The 22,128-nt window shown below is 44.8% G+C and overlaps 1 protein-coding gene across 4 annotated transcripts in view; it reads left to right on the top strand.

The window, feature by feature from the left end:
- The window catches only part of LOC112675239 (storkhead-box protein 2), a 556,032-nt gene that overhangs the window by 90,216 nt on the left and 443,688 nt on the right, over nucleotides 1-22,128 (top strand). The window contains exon 1 of one of the 4 annotated variants that reach the window (XM_035700020.2): nucleotides 824-3,335. The exons of the other annotated variants lie outside the window; for them this stretch is intronic. The gene's annotated coding sequence lies outside the window, so the exon portion shown is untranslated. Of the gene's footprint in view, nucleotides 1-823; nucleotides 3,336-22,128 lie in introns of those variants that run through there. 4 annotated transcript variants of the gene reach the window in all.

Here is a 22,128-nt window from a genome sequence, read left to right as displayed (position 1 = left end):
AGGATTGGCACAAGGCCTTTTCCTGGTGCTTTTTATTTTATTTATTTATTTATTTATTTTTATTTATTTATTTTTATAATGGTATCCCCAGAGTATTGCATTCTGGGCTTTTTTTTTTTTTTTTTAAGATTTATTTATTTTTTTTTAATGATAGAGAGGCAGAGACACAGGAGGAGAGAGAAGCAGGCTCCATGCTGGGAGTCTGACGTGGGACTCGATCCTGGGACTCCAGGATTGTGCCCTGGGCCAAAGGCAGGCGCCAAACTGCTGAGCCACCCAGGGATCCCCTCCTGGTGATTTTTAAAAAAATATCAGGACATTAGTCCTTCTCAGAAGACTTCTTATATTTAGTTAGCCATGAATGGATCATAGGCCTCTCCTGTCAGTCACTCTTTCTCAAAAGAAATGAGATTCACCATGACCCTTTCCTTAGGGCCCAAGCAAGTCCTGTCTGTCAAAAGATCGATGGATCAAGGTCCTATAAGCCAGGAGGAAGGATGGAGGAGAGCCATTCAGTAGGCAGGGGACAGAGGTGATTGTAGGCAGAAACTAGGAGAGTTGGCAGATGAGGAGGGTGGGAGGCGGCTGTTTGGAAGAGTGGCAACTGGCTGCTTTGTCCTAGACCATGCCCAAATGGGAGCAAGTTGTCACAGTTATTGGGGAAGTGGAAGGTTAGGAATGAGGATCGGAAATACAAAATGTCCAGACAGTTATTTAACAGGGGTAAAACCAGAAGTGTCAATCCAGAGCCAAAATAAGCCAAAGCCTGTGGTGTTGTCCAAGAGCTGGAACAGGATCCCGAAGCCCATGTCAGGCCCAGATGGAGCAAATACAGTTCCGCTGAGCGCCTGGTTTCTGGCTCTGGTTTTTGCTTGGTGGGAGTTTCCACTGCATTGAGGGCTGACAAGCCGTTTCTGACAGGTGTGGCAAGCTCTAGGGCCTCAGACAACTAGTTAACTCTGGGTAAGAACACAGTGTGGCAGGGGCTAGCAGATTCCAAGTATTGAACCGGAGATGGAAGAAAGATTTTTCAGGGCCAAGTTGGGAAATTGGCAGGAGTCCCAGACCCAGGAGGAGCCCAATGTTCTGGGCAATTACCAAAACAGGAGTTTGGGAACAAGGCCTAGAGGCGAAACCTTGTTATTTGAGGGTTGGAGGCAGGCTGGGATAGGGGAACTCTAGGGGGGACTTTAGAGAGGGCGTGTCAGTCCATGCTCCCTGCTGTAGGACTCCAGGGTAGAGCTGGCTCAGGTTAAATGAAATGTCTCCTGTCTCAGGGTGGGACTGGTTGTGGGAATGGAAGAGAAGGCCCAGCCTACTATACATGGGGGTCGGCTGGTCCCAGCTGGGGATGAAAGACAGGATGTAGCTTCATAGGAGACAGATATAAGAAATATTTTGGAGGTCAAATTTATAGGATCTTGCAAGAGAAGATGGTGCTGGCATTTGAACCTGGGTGGCTGACCTTATCAAAAATATGGAATGTGGAGGGGGCAATAATTGTTGAAGCTAAGACCCGTTGAGTCTGAGCCACACATAGGACACCAAGGTGGGGATGTCCGTAATTGGCCATATGGGACTAGAACTTGGGAGAGAGTAAAATAGAGGCTGGAGTCCTCCACATCAAGATAATGATGAGGTAAAACTGGAGCAGGAGAAGGCCTGAAGAGTTCAGCACGCTCTTTCTGTTTCTGTGCCACAAAGGAGAAGCCCTTGCCTCAGATGGAGGTGTTTGTTTCCTGTTCATTTTACTGCCCCCTGAATTCTTTTTCCAGATCCCTGAGATTTCTGATTGGTTTTTCTTTCCTAATGTTTACATTTGTACCCAATTTCCCCAAATAGCTGCATTTTCTTATGCTAAAAGGTTTATTTAGATTCTTCAAGGGCCTCAGAGAAGATCATCTTTCCCAGCCCCCAGATGAGGATTTTTGTTTATTATTCTTTATGATTTTTATTTGTAGCAATTGTTACTTATGGATAATCCCCAAGATTCTGTAGTGATATTTCTTTTAAGAAATGTCAAAGGAAGACTGTGTTGCTACTTTATTCCTACTTTCATCAGGCACCAAATAGGAGAGAGGACAATGGTGCCTCATGTCACACCCACATCAAATTACTCTAGATTGAATGATCTAGCCACGCCTTGTACTTGGGAAGGAGCCTTTCTTTAAGCTGTGAAGGATTCTTCTGTGTAAGTTAGAGGTGGGTTTTTAAGGGTTTATAGTAACAAGGAAAAAGAAAAATACTCAAATCTGTATAATAAGATAAATGGTTTCATGAGGGGATGTAATAGTGCCTCAGTGTAAGTAACAGGTGGGAGACAGTTGTAAGTTCTTAACAGTCGGAATAGCTAAATAGTTACCCAAACCTGTGCTTTTGCAGGTAGAGATGTCAACTAATTTTTCAGACGCACATGGTAAATGTAAAGAACTTTCCAGAATTGAGGTCAAAAGCTATAAAGATAAGGTAACCAAGTGTTGATGAGAGCAGGACAGTTTTGAGGGCAGTGTGGGGGATGATTACACACTGGGACCTGTTCCCAGTTGCATGGGACTTGCCGCCTAGACCTCAGCGGTGGTTCACTGTTCACAAACGTCAAGGTGAAATGAAATGAAAGTAAGGCATTTTCTCCTTGCTCCGGCCTCTAAGCCGAAGCACTATTTCGTTATATATAATACAGGTGGCTCAAGGGCCTGGAAATGCCCAAATGAGATGGTCTTAGTTGTCACGCTTTTCCGATTGCTTTTCAAGTCAAGGTGACAGTGTTTGGAGACTGTGTTGAGTGGATTCAGGGCCCGGCCCCATAGGTACTTAATGACTTCAGTGTGGGCTTTTAATCTCCTGCCCAAGTGTTATCTTACTTGCCCAGACAAGCCCTTCACCATTACAGGAGAGTGTGGGAAAATTAACACTGCCAGAGCAACCAGGGAAGGAAAGACATGTCTGAAGGTGGAAATGAATTGCATTAATATTTATTTTAATGCGACCTGGAAATGTCCAACTTTAAACCTCTGGGCTGCTTAAGGAGGACCCAGCACCCTTCCATGGAGGGTGAAAGAGAAAGAGAATAAGAAGATTGAAAAATATACAGAGCATGGCTATCTTTAATGTTTGAGTTAGCTATCAGGAAACCTGAAATGCTGAACGTAATAAAATGTTGACAGCAGCTTCACTTAACGTGCGGTAACTCTGGAACAGAACGACATCTTTGGCACCAAAGGAAATCAAGAGAATAAAGCAGCAGTCGTCAGGATTTGAAGTAAGCCACAGATTATTACCATCTGTACGTTTTACAGACCCATCGCAAAACCAGAAACCAGGACCCACACTGTAGAGTAAGTATATTGAACTCTGGGGTATGTTGCTAGATGGAAGAAACTCAGAAATTGGTCTGAATTTTTAAATACAATACTTCATAAAACCTGACAGGCTGGTTTTTTTCATTCTTCTTCTTCTTTTTTTTTTTTTTTTTGGTCTGGTGACAGTGGCACTAATAGTTCATTTGTTCAAAATCTGGAACATGAGGAGGAATTATTTGTGTGTCTCATGTGGGAGATACCATTGCTATAAAGTTTTACTATAGCAGGCCTTCATACTTCCATGATTTCTCTGTAAATGTAGAATTATTTGTCAATTGCTCTCCACTTTCAGATGGTTCTTGTAAATGCGTTTTTGCGTTCTTTCCAGAAACTTGTGGAAAGGTCATCACGAAACACATTTAAGTGTTTGGGAATGAATTGATTCATCACTGTCATAGATCACTTAGCTGGGACTTTGCTATTTATTATCCAGAAGAAGGTGCTTTCTGATGAGCCCACATGAAATATCTTCAGATTAATGTTTTTGTCCCCTGTTTGATTGACATTATAATTTGAGCCAACAGCAAGATTCCCTACAGCTGTGACCTACGTAGAGACCAGACATAAAACACAAAAGCTTTAGACTGTGTGTGTACACATGCATGTGCTTTAATCAAGATTTCTATTTGTTCTGAGAGCTTAGACCCAAACTTACAAACTCTAGCCCTTGAAAAAAACTAGATTCATGGGAGGTGGGGAGGGTTTGGGAAAGGGAGAGATGAGTTTGTTCTTTTGTTTTGTTTTTAAGATTTCATTTATTTATTCGAGAGAGGGAGCATGAGCAGGAGAAGGAAGGGCAGAGGGAGAAGCAAGCTCCCCGCTGAGCAGGGAGCCCGACGTGGGGCTCGATCCCAGGACCCCTAGATCATGACCTGAGCCGAAGGCAGATGCTTAACTGACTGAACCACCCAGGCACCCCGAGTTTGTTCTTTTTTATACAAAGTGAATGTCTGTTTTAAAATAATAAGCAGTGCACAGGAGTGGCCGGCTTTTCTAAAATGTTTACTTAGAAAGTTGAATCCTATGGAAATGGAACCATTCGGTAAATTATTTGACATCTCATTTGGGAAATAGAAACTTGCTTATAAGCAGGTTTGATATAGAGCACTGGAAATAAATCTAATGGGATAATTTTAACTTGAAAATAGCAATTAATGACAGATTGCAGAAGTCAGCCAGTGAATTGTAACTTAGTGCTTTTCCGTCCAACGCATATGGAAGATTGTTTATAAACAGGGAGGGTTTTTTTTTTTTTAATGTGCATACGAATTTAGTAGAATACTTGGCAATTCTTGGCTAGTTTGGCAACATTGAAATCTCAAATCTTCGAGACTCAGTTGAGTCTCCTGGATGTGAAATGTTCTGTGGATAAGCTTTTTTCTTTCCCGACAGGCCCTGAAACCTTAATGTTTAGCAAGAAGCTCTTCACCTGGCTTTTTTTTGCTTTGGTGATTAATCTAAAACCCACAGAATAATTCAATATGGAACATTTGGCCAAGTTAAAATGAGGGAGAGTGGAAATAATAGAATTAATTCCCACACCTGTTGTACACTAGATTAGCAAGCAAGTTGAATCACACACATTAGTTTTAAGTGCTTAATTCTGAAAACTCCTCATCCCAACTGTTCGCTTTGCAATTAGAGCGTACGTTTGAGTCTCTCCTACAGCAGGGTGCTCTGAGGTTAGTACAGCCCATTCCAGTTCTTTAATTAATGATGCAGATTCTTAGTCTATAGGCTGGTCTTGGGGGAGTCGTTTAGCATATGTGAAAGGGGCCATGCGGCTGGACTCTTGGGTCCTATTTGATAAATTGTTGCTTCGGTATATTAAATGGACCCCAGCGTCCTGAAAACGTTCATGTCATTTCCACATGTTCACTTTCTCTTGCCGGAAAGTGTAACTTATAGCAAGAGTAGCTTGGAAAGAGCCAAGCTCATTATTGAAGAAAAACCAACGTTCGTATGTTTCGCATACATTTTGAAAAATACCGCAGTGTGGGAAAAGTCTCTGGTAAAGTTTATTATGAATATGTTTATAATACACTTTTTATGTGTATGTAAGCATCTTTACGCTTAAGAAAAAAAGTGCCAAATGGGCATAGTTGACTTCTCCTGTTGCAAAATACTCGTGAGCAAGCAGCAAGGTTTTTGTTTTTTAAACAACATTAGCTTGGTGTGTTTTTTAAATTTAGTTATTCATGATAGAGAGAGGCAGAGACACAGGCAGAGGGAGAAGCAGGCTCCCTGCAGGGAGCCCGACGCGGGACTCGATCCCGGGTCTCCCGGATCACGCCCTGGGCCGAAGGCAGGCGCTGAACCGCTGAGCCACCCAGGGATCCCCAAGCAGCGAGGTTTTATGCAGCAGAAAGTACGGTTGGAATTATGGATTGAGGAATGTTAATGGTTTGTCTGGGAGCGTGTGAACAGAGAGCAAATGGAGCTCTTCATTTCCATCCTGCCTTCTTTTTGAAGTGACATTTGGCATTTTAGCCTCCTTGTGGTGCCAGCTCAATAGGAAGCTTGGGTTCATCCCACGATCCTGGGAAGGCCGTGCTCAGCTGCTCCGCTGTGGGTCAGGGGCAGGCGAGCGTGGCTGGGGCCAGCGGCCTGGGCGGGTCTCTTCTGAGTCAGCTTCCGTCCGGGCTCCATTCCCGACCTTGCTGGGGGCACCCTGACCAGCTTCCAGAAAGTCTTGCTGCAGAGGTGTACCTCCCCTGGAACCGTCCTGGGCATGCCCGCTGGGATCCCAGACAGGCCCGGGGATCTGCCCGCAGGCGCCTCGTCCGGGGCTGCCACTGCCGTCCCCGCCTGTCCCCAGCTGGCGCGCAGCGCATAGTGGGGCCGGCACAGGACCGTCGCTCTGCAGGCAGCTGGCACGGAGGGTGGCGGGGGATGACACTCCCTCACTCAAGTACAGCGGGGGGTTTGGCTGTTAGGGAGAAAGGGCAGGGAGATGTCAAGGTGCTCCTTCAAAAATAGCCTTTTTTTTTTTTTTTTTTTTGCAGTTAGCATCTGTTTAAAAGTTACTGCATATGTATTTGGGTCTGTGACTTTATGCTGTTTGGCCCTGATCCCACCGGGACCGAAAGCATCAACTATTGAATCTCATGGAGAAATTTGCTGTGGAAAGTCCCTGGGGTCCAGGCTGCCATGTAGGGAGCGGAGAGGACGCAGGAGCCGCAGCGAATGATCTGAGCGTGTAATTAGAGCTCGACTGTGTGGCGTGGGCTGGGATGCCGGCCTCCAGAGCCCGGGGAGGTCACACCGCTGTTCCTCTTCCTTCTCCCCCCCACGGGGGCAGGCTCTGTCCGGGCCAGTGCCTGTGCACCCCGGGGACCCTGCTCCGCTGCGTCCTGGCCCAGCGCCTGTGCGCCCCGGGGACCCTGCTGCCTCCCCGCCAGCACCTGTGCACCCCAAGGACCCTGCTGCCTCCCGGCCTGCGCCTGTGTGCCCCGGGGACCCCGCTGCCTCCTGGCCAGTGCCTGTGAACCCCTGGGGACCCCGCTGCCTCCCGGCCAGCGCCTGTGAACCCCTGGGGACCCCGTTGCCTCCCGGCCAGCGCCTGTGCGCCCCCGGGGACCCCGCTGCCTCCTGGCCAGCGCCTATGCACCCCCAGGGCCCCGCTGCCTCCCAGCCAGTGCCTGTGTACCCGGGGGCCCCACTGCCTCCCCACCAGCACCTGTGCGCCCCGGGGACCCTGCTGCCTCCCGGCCAGCGCCTGTGCACCCCTGGGGGCCCCGCTGCCTCCCGGCCAGTGCCTGTGCACCCTCAGAGTTCTGCCTCCCCTGCTCTCCTGGATCCTGCAGAAGTCTGCCCTGACTCAGCTTCTCCTTGAGCTGAGCTGTTCCTTTACCTCTTCACTGCTCAGCTTCCAAGAGTGTTGCTATCATGCCTTGTGTTTTCTTCCTGAAACCATTCTCTCTTGAGTCACCAGTAACCTCGTCATTATCGGTGACCTTCCTGGTCCTGTCCTCTCCCACTGTGACTACAGGGGGCCTTGTTGGTCTCCTTTTTTGCTTTGCAGCTCCCCTCCGGTGGATTCTGGAAAGTTGCCTTGTCCTTGTTTTGCAGCCGATCGTGTCTATTTTGTTGGCACTCCCACGCTTCTGTATTTCCCAAGTGTCTATCCACCCAGCTCCTCCTCCTTGCCCTCAGACATTTCATCCACTCTCCCTGCCTCAGCTGTCACGGTGGAGGATTCAGCAGTCCGCTTCTCAGACACTCCTTGGGCATCTGCTCTGCCCCAGGCATTGACCCAGGCATTGAGGGTGACCTGACTCGCCAGCTGGGCCCCATCTCCCAGAGTCCAAAGTCTGGTGAGGAAGGAAGACCAGTAGATGCCTTGCCTTGGCCCAGTCCCAGGCCCGCGGAGGGGCACCTCCTCTGACCTGGGGCGGGGTGTGACTCCTAGATCTACGGCTGCCTCGCTCCCACCTCCGTCACCCCCGTCTTGGAACTTCAGTGTCTCTTGGATGACCTGTCACTACTTCAAACATTCCCCAATATCAAGGGGAAAATGATCATTTCCTCCAAAGTCCCTGCCCTCAGTGATGGCCCCATTCCTGGTGGCATAACCAGCATTCCCCCTACATGGGCTGAAAACCTGGGGGTCCCACTGGATTTCTGATTGCCCTTAAATCCATCACCCAGTCAGGCACCCACTTCTTCTGTCAGCTTTTCCTCTGTAACTGCTCTCAGCTCTGCTTCTCTATTCCCATGGCCACCGCCTGCGGCCAAATCCTCACCACGTCCTCCCTGCACTATTTAATATTTATAAATGTGCTATTTACTTATTCAGAGGAGATTTTAAAAAAAATTGCCTGAGTGGTTCATGTGAGAAAAAAAATTAGAAAATAGAGATAACCAGAAGAGAAAGAAGGAAAGAAAGAAGGAATGAAAAAAGTAATCTATTTCACCACTCAGATGATACCCTGTTAACCCTCTGAAGTTTATCCTACTTATCTAAATATTCTCATACATAAAAAAGAGAAAAATATGTTACAAATTGTGGTTCTATTACCTATATGGTTTTGTAGCCCACTTTTTGTACCTAAACTATATCATTGCTTTTCCAGCTCTAAAGATATAATTATTTGTAATAGTTTTTCATGGCTGCATAATTATTGGAAATAATGTACTTTAATCTCTAGGCCATTTCAATATATTTATGTACCACTGCTAGCTATCCCTCTTAAAACTTTTTTCATCCTGACTCTTCTTCTGTGGAAAAAACATCAGTGATTCCCATTGCCTATGCACACACACATGCACACACGTGCACACACGCATACCCTTCTTTTTTATAGGAAGATTTTCCTGACTCAGTCTTCAGGATTCCTTCCCCCATGAGGAGTAACATTATTTACGCCACATTTTGGTGGCTATCGAACATTAACACCTTATATGGTACATCTTCCAGGAAGGTGGGGGCCTCGGATGATGCAGATCAGTTCTTGGGATGTGCACAGTGCCTTGCTCAGCACCTTGCTCACCCTTTGTCCATTTTCTCTTTTTCTTCTTTGCCATCCGGGTATCCTGGGCTACAGATGGGACCAAGGCCCCTCTGAGCTCTGGCTCCTTCAGAAGTAAGAGTGGGAGGCAGCTGTGTAAACAGGCAGATACAATACGGTGGGATCACGGTGCTGTGGGAGCAGAGGGCTCTGAACAGGGTGACATCATTGCGAGAGGCACTTACTGAGTTAAGTTGCTTGTGATCAAAGAGGATGAGGGTGGCCAGGACCCACAGGGATGTGGGAGGCGGGAGGTGGGGGCACTGGGAGAACCAGACCTGGAAGTCCGCGAGATGAGAGGTGGCAGGTGGCCCCTGGAAGGAAGGTGGGGTGCTGCATTGTGGGTGTTGGCGTGGCTGTGGCAAGAAAGAGATGGCACGTCCAGGGGTTGGAAAGCCTTTATGGGGAAGTCTCAATCCATCCAGCAGACGGTTTTGACTGTGAAGCACATAAAGCCAGCATGATTCTTATCCTCGGGGAGCTCTTAATCAAAACCAAGATAAATTTCTGTGTTTTTATGAATTTTCATATTGTAACTCAAATCCTGAAACCCAGATGTTAGTGGACAATCCAAATTATTTTATTAAACTGATCGGAATTTTTTTTTAAGTATACTAAAAGACAACACCTTTCTGATATCTAGGACTTTATTTTCATCGCCTCGATAATCCTTTATGTCAGTGTGGATTACTTCATGTCGGAGTGTGTGTGTGTGTGTGTTGTGTGTGTGTTTATTTTCATATTTGTCAACCTATTAAAGCGACATGAAAATCCCTATAGCTCTGCAGGGAAGAGAGGTATTCAAAGGGTAATATGTAATTTCCCAGTTAACTGTGTGCCTTTAAATCACATCCCCTTTCATTGATGTGTGTACCTGTCTGTATTTAGCTCACTGTGAAATTTTAAGTCAAAGAGAAGCACTTGCTTCAGCTTTTGGATAAGGAGACAAGGAATTATTCAGGCTTCACAAATAGGATCATCGTGTTTTAAACTGGGAGGGACTTTCCATTTGGGCCAACCTCTTCCATCGTTTTGCTGAAAAGGAATCCAAGACCCTCAAAGGTGAAGCAGTTTGCCTAAAGTGACACAGCTAATTAGCAGCTCAGCCAAAACCAGAATCCAGTCTCCTGGCTGCCAGTCCCGTGACCTTTCCATCACAAAGAAGAAAAAAAAAAAAAAAAAAAAAAAAACAGAAAAAAGTAAAAGCAAAAGAAAAAAAATTGAGGAACTGAACTGACATTGCTTTAATTCTCCTCCCTCTTTATAGAGTGTGAAAAATCCTGATGTACTTGAAAGGTAACATTTAAAAATGTATCCGGACTTGTAAAGACGATCAGGACTATTTGTGATATGCTAATTAGAAAGTATCTCATTATGCAAGGAACAGGAAATTTGGCAGAAGGATGCTATTCAGAGAAACTTAAGGAAACCTCAAAGATCGGACAAACGAGTGTTCATTTTATTTATTTGATAATGTGTGGCTGCCATCACATTTCTGATAGGGTCTGACACCTTTATAATCAACCACATAGAAACTGGGGAAATCTGTCAGACACATGGAAGGAAAAGCAAACAGTGTCATTTCCATCTGAGTTTCCTCTGGTGTAAGTCAGGGCCTTTCCCGGAGAACTCGCCTGCCAAGCTTCTTCCTGTAGAAACTTGTCCGTGCCCCCATTCGTCGTTTGCAGAGGGATTATATTTTGGCAGCCATGCTAATCACTCCAAGGTGACCCCCTCTCTGGAGAAACAAATCCTTTTCAGTTGTTGTTACGGTACACTAATCCAACAGTGCAAGTAGTTATTTGGGCGGGGAACAACAAAGTGTTTCTCTCCCCACGATGGCATATTTCCCCAGATGTCTTCTAACCAGAAGTGCTGTTTCTTCCAAGGAAATTCTAAATGACATAGAGAAAAACACTAGGACCTGGTCAGATTCCAAACTCAGGGCCAGACCTGAAGCCCCAGACCTGACTCTGCCCCTGGGAAGTCCTCCAGGTGAGCGGGGGCCATCGTTGTTACCTTGGCAGGTCCTCACTGCTGCATTGGGGCACTCTGCCCACTGTCTGCTTTATGCCACATGAGACTATTTCTGGTGTGTTTGATGCAAAGGTGAAGTTCGTGTGACTGTGGCATTTGTAGGTACCTGAGAAGGCGGGGAATAAGGGGCCGCATTCGACCACTGTTGGCCTGTGACAGCCTCTAGATGGGAAAGGGGAAGGGAAAGGGGAAGGATAGGATGCCTCGGAATGACAGTCTTGACTTTGTAAGTGACTTTCAAGCAGGATTCAATAGAATACTTGTACATTTTAGAATTAGAACAAATGGGTTTGGGATCCCAGTTGTGTTGACTTACTAGCTGTGTGACCATGATCATATTACTTGGCTCCTCTGTGCCTCAGTTTCTCCATCTGTAAAATGGGTCGTGATGATTACTTACATAGTATTTTTGAGGATTCGATGTGATGATATAGATGAAGCACCTAGCAGAGCGTAGGGCTCTTTGTGGGTCCTCAAGAATAGTAACAGTTACTCTCATCCCCTATTCGTGATTATGTAAACATCGGTATGTCAAAAAACCCTTTTAGTGTAACCCAATACCCAAAAGAGGGCAGAAATACACATTTACAGCTTGATGAATGATCACAAAGGGAATGCAGCCATGTAAACACCCTTGGGTAAAAGGGGAACACAGGGGCAGCCCCAGTGGCGCAGTGGTTTAGCACTGCCTGCAGCCCAGGGTGTGATCTGGAGACCCTGGATCGAGTCCCACGTCAGGCTCTCTGCATGGAGCGTGCTTCTCCCTCTGTCTGTGTCTCTGCCTCCCTCTCTCTCTCTCTCTGCATCTCTATGAATGAATAAATAAAATCTTTTTTTTAAAAAAAAAGGGGAACAGAAGCAGTGAGAACATGGAAGTCTTGTGTTTTTCAACAGGGTATTAGTGGAATATTAGGGACATACAGTACTCATGAAAGAAGGGGTCCTGGGTTGAGTGCATGAGGACACAGGGCACAGTACCTCCCCCACTCTGAGGTTTCTTAAAGTAAAATGCTGTAGAGGCTCTGGAGGCTCTGGGAATCTGCAGTAAAGAAATCACAGTAACCTCACCATTGCCCACACCTGGCCCTAGGCCCCTTTTTTATATGCAGAGATCCATTGACATCTCAAGGAATACAAGTTCTGGACATGCCATTTTGGAAAATACCAGCCCAGAGAGTTGCTATTTACTGTTTACTAAATGGTGTCTTGAAAGAATTCAGTTATTTTCTAAGCATGAAATGCCTCTCTCTGTGAAAGGATTAGAAACCACAGATGTAAAGCACTTCCATATGCTTAGCATGAAGAACCTGGATAAATGGAGATTCAAAGTGATGAAAATCATAAATCCACTCCTGTTTTGAACACTAATGTTAATTACTTTGCCCTTTGGACTCACAGCATTTCCATTATGTTGTGCCACGATTGGCTTATACTTCTGGATTCTAGGATGTTGGAGTTGGAACCAGTTTTATCTGGTTTAAAAGATAAGTGTTCTAAATCACACATGGCTTTGATTTGGGATTATTATGTACAAGGATATATATTTACAAAGAAAAGAGTCCATTTACAGATCACTCGCAATCTCCTGTACCTGTTTCCATACAGATTCTTCTTTTAATTATTTTTTGCTCTTCCCTAGGGAGGTATACAATCCTACCTGCGCTTGCAGGAGATGCTTTTGATAGATGTTCGCAGAAACCCCACTGATCCCTGGCAAAGTTTGCGGAAAGTGCCTGACTCGCTTCTAACTTCAACTTTATAATTCCTCACAGATTTTCACATCTCTTCACACCTTTGTTTCTCTCTGCTTCTTAGCTCCAGCTCCATCTGTGTTGTCTCCTTCATTTTGGTAACTCTGTGGTCTACACTTTTAAAAAATGTGAGTGTTACTTTATTTTAATACTCTGTGCTGCCTGGAGTTCAGCATGTTTTCAGTTAGGGTTCCCAAAACAAAAATTTTTTTTTTAAATTCGTGAAAACCTAGAGGTAAATGGGGGTCTTTAGTGCAGGACTTCTCAGTGCCTTGAATATTCTAATATGTATCGTTAATCTCCAGAAGGGAGACCAGATGGTATTTTCCAAACTTGTTTAACTACCAAACCTCTACCCTCAACCCCTTTAATAGCAACTTGTAGGAAAACTTGCAAATCTTGCTTTGGAAAGTGCTGTCCTCAGATTCCAACTCAAACCTCTCTCCGCCTGCATTTCACTGCATTATGCCCCATCACCCCTTGGATTATCTGTCCCAGCCAAACTAATTATTTTATAATCCTCCAAAAACAGTTTACGTTTCTCTACTTTCAGTTTAACCTTGTGATAGTCCCTCTCTTGTCTCCTTGGCTCCAATGATCATTCCTCATGAGTCCAGAATGCTTTATTTTCTTTTCTTGGCACCTGCATGAGAGCTTGCAATTCTTCCGATCTCGGCTCCTCTGGGAAGATTTTCCTGACCACCACAATCTACAAAGGATCACTCTTAGCATCCTTATCGTCTGTATCGCCCCGTTAGCCAGTATTATAAATGTTTACTGCCTTGTGGTTTATCGCATGTGTGCTCTCTCTGCTCCTGGAGGCTGAACCCTCTGTGTGAGTGCGCATACGTGTGTGTTTAATCTCCAGTTGAGCTTTGCACCTTGGGAAAAATCCACTGGATGGAAAAGACAGTTTATATTTTGTTTGGAAGACTAACGATGCGTTCGGTCACTTCCCGGATAAGGAGCGGAGTGGAGTGGGATTGTTGGTTCACCGACTGCCTGGTCCACGGGGCAGACAGGGGCTATAGAAGAGGAGTGAATAATTGCTGGGGAAATTGCAATAAACAAACATATTCAGCCCATGGAGGGTGCCAAGCTCTGTGAATAAAAGCACTGTTATTTTCCCTAAATTAGCTTGTGGTCTGTTGGGGGAGATATATACAATTTAATGAAAAGGCCGCACGAGTGGTACTGAAAACCATTATAGGAATACAGAATTCGGGATGGTTAGTGTCAGGTGAGGAGGGCTGCTGGAAGGCAGATGCATGGAATTTAAGAGATGCAAAGAAAAAGATTCCAGAGGATGTGGTGATGGAGGCAAGAAGAGTAAGGGGGATTGGGAGTTTGGAAGGTGAGAGGAAGGAAAGCAGATTCCTTCAGAGGGAAAGTGGCACGAGTGAGGCCCAGAAGGGGTGGAGTTGGCCTGGGGAGGGGTCGTGGAGATAAAAGCAGAATTTGAAGGGGATCATACTGTGAAAGGCTTTTTATCAGGCAGGCGTGGAGAGGCTGTTAAAATAGAGTTTAAGTGAGGCCCCTGGGTGGCTCAGTGGTTGAGCGTCTGTCTCTACCTCAGGTGGTGATCCTGGGTCCTGGGATCGAGTCCCGCATTGGGCTCCCTGCATGGAGCCACTTCTCCCTCTGTCTGGGTCTCTGCCTCTGTCTCTGTGTCTCTCATGAATGAATGGATAAAATCTTTTTTTAAAAAACAGAGTTTAAGCTACTAAGGGATGTGGTCAAATGTTCGGGCAAAATGGAAGGGGGAGTTGACTGTAGGTGAGAAAAAAAACGAGGGTCCAGCTGGGGCGATCGTGGATCCAATCCAGCTATCCTTTTTATTCCCAGCAGATCTGGGTCTAAGGCATCGAGAAAGCCTCCAGCCTCATCTGGGGAGACAAGGATGCACATGCAGGTGGGATTTCCGCTCTCCCGGTGAAGTAGGCAGTGCAGATGCCTCAAGGCCTTGCCGTCCACTCACACGCGTTCCCTGATGACAAGTGCTCAGCCTGCCCGGGAGGGTACACTAAGCCCTGAGCAGGTGCTCCACCCCCCTGGGAGTCTGATTGCTGGTCTCCGCCGTGGTCTCTCTCCAGGTTTCTCCAGCTAGCAGCCTCCACAATATCACATTATACTGAGTGAGGAAAGAATGTTCTCCATGGAGAACCAGTTCTGACACTCTCAAGATCCTGTTTCTCCTGGTGTTATGAGTAGGATGGTTCAGTCTTCAGAGCTTCAGGGTATGATTTAAGAGCCATCTGTTCTAATCAGGCCTTTTCTGAGATTTATGGGGAAGAGGAGGATGTGGGGGGAGGGGGCTGGTGTAAACTATATTCTCCTAATTGGATCAGAATTATTATGCCAGTACCAGAGGCCCCGGCGAAGGTGTGTTTATATTATCTGATGCCATTGTTGTTTCTCCTCTAATTGCTCTTGAGCTTGAAGTTTCAAAGCCCTTTGCCAGGGTTTCTAAAACTGCAACAATTTATATTTTGGGAGCTCTCAGACTTTGGATTTTCAACCTAAAATAACACAATATTTCTTTATTTTATGCATATCACGATGCATAACATCTCCCTGCATGGAAAAATGCTTAAGAGTTACATAGCATTTACTTGGTTCAAAAACTTATTCTATATCCCAGACATAATACAAATTCAACTAGTCTCCTGGGAGCCCCCTGAAAGAGATGCTGGTGTTATTACCACCAGAGGACAGGTGAGGATACTGAAGGAGGAGGTCATAGCAGTGGGAATGGCCCAGCTGGGGTTTGAACCCAGGCCCCCGAGATCTGCAGTCTGACCACACCAGCGCGCCACGACCCAGCCTTTCCCTTGGGTAGTCTTCTCATTTGCTATGATGCAGAAAAGATGCTACTAGTAACATTTTTCTAAAAGAAAAAAATAAATATATATACTTCAAATGGATGTTCCAGATAGGAATGATGCATTTCCCACTGTTTATCCCCTTCCTTTCCAGAAATACTTTTTTTTTTTTTTTTTTTTTTTTTAAGATTTCATTTATTTGTTCATGAGAGACACACAGAGAGAGGCAGAGACACAGGCAGGGGAAGAAGCAGGCTCCATGTAGGGAGCCCGACGTGGGACTTGATCCCAGGACTCTGGGATCACACCCTGAGTCAAAGACAGATGCTCAGCCACTGAGCTGCCCAGGTGTCCCTCCTTTCCAGAACTTCTTAGGGAAAATACAAGTGACATAAAAAGTTGCAAGGTGGACTTGGTTGTGAGAATGCGGCACAGAAAATGGAGTGACTTGAAAGTCAAAAGGCGTGAGTTTCAATTTTAGCCTGGACTCCGACGAGCTCTGGAACACTGTGCCAATTATTTACATTTTCCGAAGCCTCTTCTTTCCATGTGAGACGATTCCAACTTTAAAGTTCCATGAAGCCGTTGACACAGAGCAATGGAGAGGAGCTTCTGGCTGCCTTTGAGAGAGACAGAGGGTGAGGGCTTGCTCCTTTCAGGGTGACCAGACCTTGTGGAACTGGGCTGGAAGGTGTGCGGCTGGGTGCAGTGGGACTGGAGGGGTCTGCCAAAGGAACATCACCTGTGGGTAAGATTCAACTCATACAAGCATTTTATCTTTTCTGGCATGCTGTTTGCCATTTTCATAGAATTATGTGGAGTTTTTTCCCAGATTATAAATGACTGCCATTTGGAAGGCTGTCACTGTTTCTTGTTAGCACAAGCATCATTGTCGCAAGGAACAAAAGTTAAAGGAGTTTGCTTTTCTTTTTTTGTGTTGGTAGTTTTGTTTATGAATCAGATTTAACTTGAGCTCTGCATCCTGATGGCCCTTTGCATTTACATGGGTGACCACTGTGTCACCATATCAGTGGCGATGATATTCCAGTGGCTCTGACTTTGGAATCAGGCGTTTATTCCCATTCTAAATGCAATATTTGATCTGTCAGATTTCTCTTTGGTTTCTCATAGTATTGTCGATGGAAAACTGCCACTGTGCCAAGGGTCTGAGGAGCTACTACATTATTTGTACTGAAAAAGACATATTTTATCATATGGCACCTTGCACTTTTCTTTGGGACCCTCTTTTTTGCTCTTTCTCAGTTTAACTTTTCTTTAATATTATTTGAAAAAGCTAGGAGTAGGGTAAAATTTAGGCATACATAAACATCCTGGGCCTTCAGTATTAGGCGGCTTTGAAATCTGTTTTCTTACAACGAGAATATTTGGACTGCCGATTTGGTTGCGAAGTAAGCTTTTTCCTCTGCTGACTTGATAAACTCAAACGGCACTCACTTTAAAACATATGAAGTATTAGATCCCAGATAGTTAGGGGAGGTGAAGTAGGGAATATAGGTGTAAATATAGTAGATTAAATGATCAATGTATTTTGTTTATTTATTTTTAAAAAGATTTTGTTTATTTGAGAGAATGAGCAAGGAGGAGAGATCAGGGGAGAAGCAGGCTCCCCGCTGAGCAGGGAGCCTGATCTGGGGGCTTGATCCCAGCACCCCGGGATCACGATCTGAGCTGAGACAGACACTTAACTGACTGAGCCATCCCAGCGCCCGATCAGTGTATTTTATTCCGTAAATCAACTTGTCTAGAAGTTGAAGCAGTTCGTCCTCACATTTGATACCTGTGGTGTGAATTAGAGGAAAGAAAAATAGAGCTAACTTTTGTTTATAGTTTTTCCCCCCATGAATGGGAGCTATTTTATATGTGGAGGAATCAGTGGCTCGACTTCCCATCACTGTTTCAGCTCTAGAGCCTCCTGTAAACTGCTTCATAGATTTGAGTCGATCAAGGGGAGTGTGTATTCACCATCCATCTGTATCCTATGGGCATGTCCCTTGCCTGTTTAGAAAACAGTTTTTCTCTAAACTGCCATTTTCATTTACTGACAGATCTTTTAAGAAATTTCTCCAACATTCTGATTGATTTCGAAACCCCTGGATTGCCTTTAAAACTTACCAGGACTGGGATACCTGGGTGGCACAGCGGTTTGGCGCCTGCCTTTGGCCCAGGGCGCGATCCTGGAGACCCGGGATTGAATCCCACGTCGGGCTCCCGGTGCATGGAGCCTGCTTCTCCCTCTGCCTGTGTCTGTGCCTCTCTCTCTCTCTCTCTCTCTGTGTGTGTGTGTGTGTGACTATCATAAAAAAATAATAAAAAAAATAAAACTTACCAGGACTATTTATTAAGTGTTAGAGGGAGATTTTTAAAATGTGATATAGGGGCTCCTGCGTGGCTCATTCAGTTAAGCATCTAACTCTTTTTTTTTTTTTTAAGATTTTATTTATTTATTCATGAGAGACACAGAGAGAGGCATAGGCAGAGGGAGAAGCATCTCCCTGCAGGGAGCCCAATGCGGTACTCGATCCCAGGACCCTGGGATCATGCCCTGAGCCCAACACACCCCTTGAGCCACCCAGGCACCCCAGCATTTGACTCTTGATTTCAGCTCAGGTCATGATCTCAGGGTTGTGAGATCGAGCCCCACATTGGGCTCCACTCTGGGTGTGGAGCCTTCTTAAGATTCTCTCTCTGTCTCCCACCCCCTCCTTCTCTAAAAATAAACAAACAAACAAAAAAATTTGTGCCATAGAAAGGGAGGGTGAAAGAATAGACATTGTTAAGTCCATGAGCCTAAGGGGCAAAGGCCAGCATGGTGAAGGATGGACATGTCCCTTTCCGGGCAGAGCTACTAGAGCAGTGGTGCTAAATGAGCAGCGAATGCTAAGTCTCATGCTTTTTCTCTTGGTCTGATTATCATTAAAAGTATGTAAAACTGTCATAGTTTCTTGGAGCAGTAGCTCCATGATCCTACTTTACAGGGGCACAGGCGGGTATCTGTCCCTTGTCATCAGGAGGAGGGGTCCCCCCTCCGGGCTTGTCCCATACAGGGACTTCTTGTCTTGTGCAATGACTTTTGGTTTGCTGATTGATTTCATCAAGTCCCTTTTGCGGGTCCAGGTTCAGTGCCCCTCCCGAAGGCTGTCTCCCTGCACCACAAAGGGAAATAAACAGGGAAGCAAATTGTCACCAAGTGCCCGGTATTCGACTGGAACTCCCACAGCACGCAAGGGAGGTGGAAGGAGGAACGGGTTGCTTGGGAAAGCCAGAACTCCTTCAGCAATTTATTCATGCTGTTCGACATTTGTGTGATAGGGAATCAAATTAATATGCTGTGTCAACTGATGCCTTTCAGACATTGAAGTGCATCTGAGGTCAAGGGTGTGGGCTCTTGCGCTGCAAGCCTGCATTTACCCTAAATGCTTCTCTTTGGCATCATCTCCATGACTGCAGCCTCTCAGTGGCATCTGAGGTGAACTGCTAAGGAAATATTTGGACATCAGGCCAATAAATCACAGAAACAATTTTGCTAATAAAGCATAGTGACATCTTAGAGAAGACACCAGAGTCTCGGATAGCCATGGATGAGCGTGACTTCAGCTCCTTCCTATGCCTGTGGGTTGGGTAACGGAAGACCTGTCTGAATCCTGGCAGCTAGCTGGGTGGCTGATGTCGGCCCCGCCACCTAAGACCAATGTCAGGGCTGTTGTGACACAGGAAAAGTCTAGGGAAATGAGGAACTGATCATTAAACGTCAAGGAGCGATATCACAGCACACTGCATCCTGACTGCTAAGAAGTATTCAGATGCTCAGTCTTTGTCCTGATTGCTAGTCTTTTACCCCAATTCCAGACCTTATGGGATGTAGCCAAACCTCACATGAGCAGAAATAAGGTGTCTGGCTTAACTGAATTTTCTGGTTTGTTAAGAATAAACCTTTTTGTTAAGAGCAAACTCTTATTTCTTTTAAGAGCAACCTCTTTTATTAAAAAAAAGTCTTTTTATTAAAAGTAAACCTTCCCCCCCCCGCTCCTGTCTGTGAAAATATGTCTTCAATATAATATAGCAAATACTCATGAATCTTCTTTCTTATTTGTTTATTTGGTGTTTTGAGGACTTCTCCAGGTTTATTTGACTGGTACCCATCCTCATGGTAAGAGGATGAGCATGTAACTCTTGGAAATTCAGATTATTTTCTTAAATAATTAGATAAACACGGATTATGTATTTATTTGCTGTGAGAATGTGCTGGCTAGTGAAATTAAAGTTTACCAGTACAGTATGATGTAGCCCGTTTTTAGCACACATGACAATTAGCACACATGACAAACACAAGAAACCAAGCTCTGCTATTTTACAACACAATTTTGCCACCAAAAGGAAAGAGAACAGACAATAAGGAAAGCAGAAACCACCAGGTAATAATACTGTCAGTGGCATTAAGTGATAGAAACTGGCTTATCATTGAAAGCTATTCACGTGGGGATCCCTGGGTGGCTCAGCGGTTGAGCACCTGCCTTTGGCCCAGGGCATGATCCTGGAGTCCCGCGATCGAGTCCCGCATTAGGTTCCCTGCAGGGACCCTGCTTCTCTCTCTGCCTGTGTCTCTGCCTCTCTCTCTCTCCCTCTGTGTGTGTGTGTCTCATGAATAAATAAATAAAAATCTTAAAAAAAAAAAAGGAAAGCTATTCATGATCCATGTCTGCCATCAGTGGTGCATCTAGATTGATGGGTAGAAACAGGTGTTCTTAAAGCATTTCTTTTTTTACTATAGCCATAGGAATCCCAGGAAAGGTTAGAAACTGTAATGTTTCACCTTTTCAATGTGCTAAGTTAGATTTTCATCATTGGAAGTAATTTGTATTAATGTACCTGTATACCCTCTATTTATACAGTTGGAAAACAGAATGTTTTCATTCCTTAGATTAAATCAGTTAAGGTGAAATTTGGCCTAACCGTCAGAATACTGAGACTTGTCAGTTTATCACACTATTAATTGGTTTTTTTTTGTTTTTGTTTTTTTTTTTTTTTAAATTTTTATTTATTTATGATAGTCACAGAGAGAGAGAGGCAGAGACACAGGCAGAGGGAGAAGCAGGCTCCATGCACCGGGAGCCCGATGTGGGATTCGATCCCGGGTCTCCAGGATCACGCCCTGGGCCAAAGGCAGGCGCCAAACCGCTGCGCCACCCAGGGATCCCCTATTAATTTGTTAGCTCAGAATTTACCTTTATTAATTTTGGCTTTGCTAATTTTAAATGTGATTATGTAGGATGCAGTCTGGACTAGGATTGCCTTTGCAGGATGTGTGAAAGGCTTGTTAGATTATATAATTGTAGAAATAGAAACAACCAGTGACGACTTAGGGTTACTTAAGAGACCATTCTTTGGAAGTTCCCCTATACTTGAAAACATTGAGAAGCTATTTAAAAAATCATTCCTTTCAGTCTTAAAGCCTGGAGACAGTTTGCTTTTCCTTGCTTCTTGTCCGGGGATGTGTTCATTCCAGGCTTTACTATGGCAGGATCAAGGAATGGGCTTCTGATTAGCAGAGGGCTACTTTAAATAGGTAGTCCATACGGTGACATGTAGGTCTTTCCCAAAATTTGTTTTTGAAGGTTTTTTTTTTTTTAAGATTTTATTTATTTATTCATGAGAGACATAGAGAGAGGGAGGCAGAGACCTAGAGGGAGAAGCAGGCTCCATGCAGGAAGCCTGATGCAGGACTTGATCCCGGGACTCCAGGATCATGCCCTGACCCAAAGGCAGACGCTCAACCGCTGGTCACCCAGGCATCCCTTGTTTTTGAGTTGATCTGAAGCAGCTCAGAACTCAGATTTCCAAAGGGAAAATCATTTAAAATAGGATGGTTTTTAGACTTACACCCATTTCGTTCCTTGCGCAGCTGTGATATCTATTATGGTAATAGTATCTCCAAACTATAGTACAGATAGATAGTTTGCTAGAATTAGAGTTCCAGAGCCACATATGGTTCAGATGGTTTGGTGAGCCCAGCTCATCAAAGTAGTACCTTAATGCTCTTACAGTCTTCCTAGTTATTTCACCTACACGAGGGATTATGTTGGGCTTTTGTGCTCTGGATTATGACGTGAATTACTGCTGAAAATATTGTTTCTTGAGATAATGTATTCTACAACAGATTGTGGTTCATATATTTTGAGTCAAAGAACACCTGTGTCCATATTCGAATTATAAGGACCAGAGTAAACTCTGTTTCATAATACGAATCTTTAGATGAAAACTTGTTCTTTGAATAATTTTGGATGCTTACCCTGTTAGGATTCTCAGAGCATTGCCATCATTGGGTCTTTCAACATCATCATTATGAATTTCAGTTGTTATACTGAGCAGGTTAGTGTCTTAAAGTTACTATATGTGGGAGTTGGGAGTGCTGGTTACTAGAACCTTGTGTGTTGGTAAAACTATTCTTAAAAAATATACAAGTGGACTTTCTAAGAGGATTCTTAATTTCACAGTTTTTATTAATTCCAGCTATACGTCCCTTAGCAAGCATGGTTGTGGAGCTTATTGAATGGAGAAATGTTCTCACTTGAGATCTTATACGATTCTGTTCTTTCACTTAAATTTAGGAAACCTAGAAATCGTGCAGATG

Source organism: Canis lupus, chromosome 16 (assembly GCF_003254725.2).
Source record: "Canis lupus dingo isolate Sandy chromosome 16, ASM325472v2, whole genome shotgun sequence".
Classification (NCBI taxonomy): Eukaryota; Metazoa; Chordata; class Mammalia; order Carnivora; family Canidae; genus Canis; species Canis lupus.
Note: the sequence above shows the minus strand (reverse complement) of the source record. Positions and strands in the feature narration are given on the sequence as shown.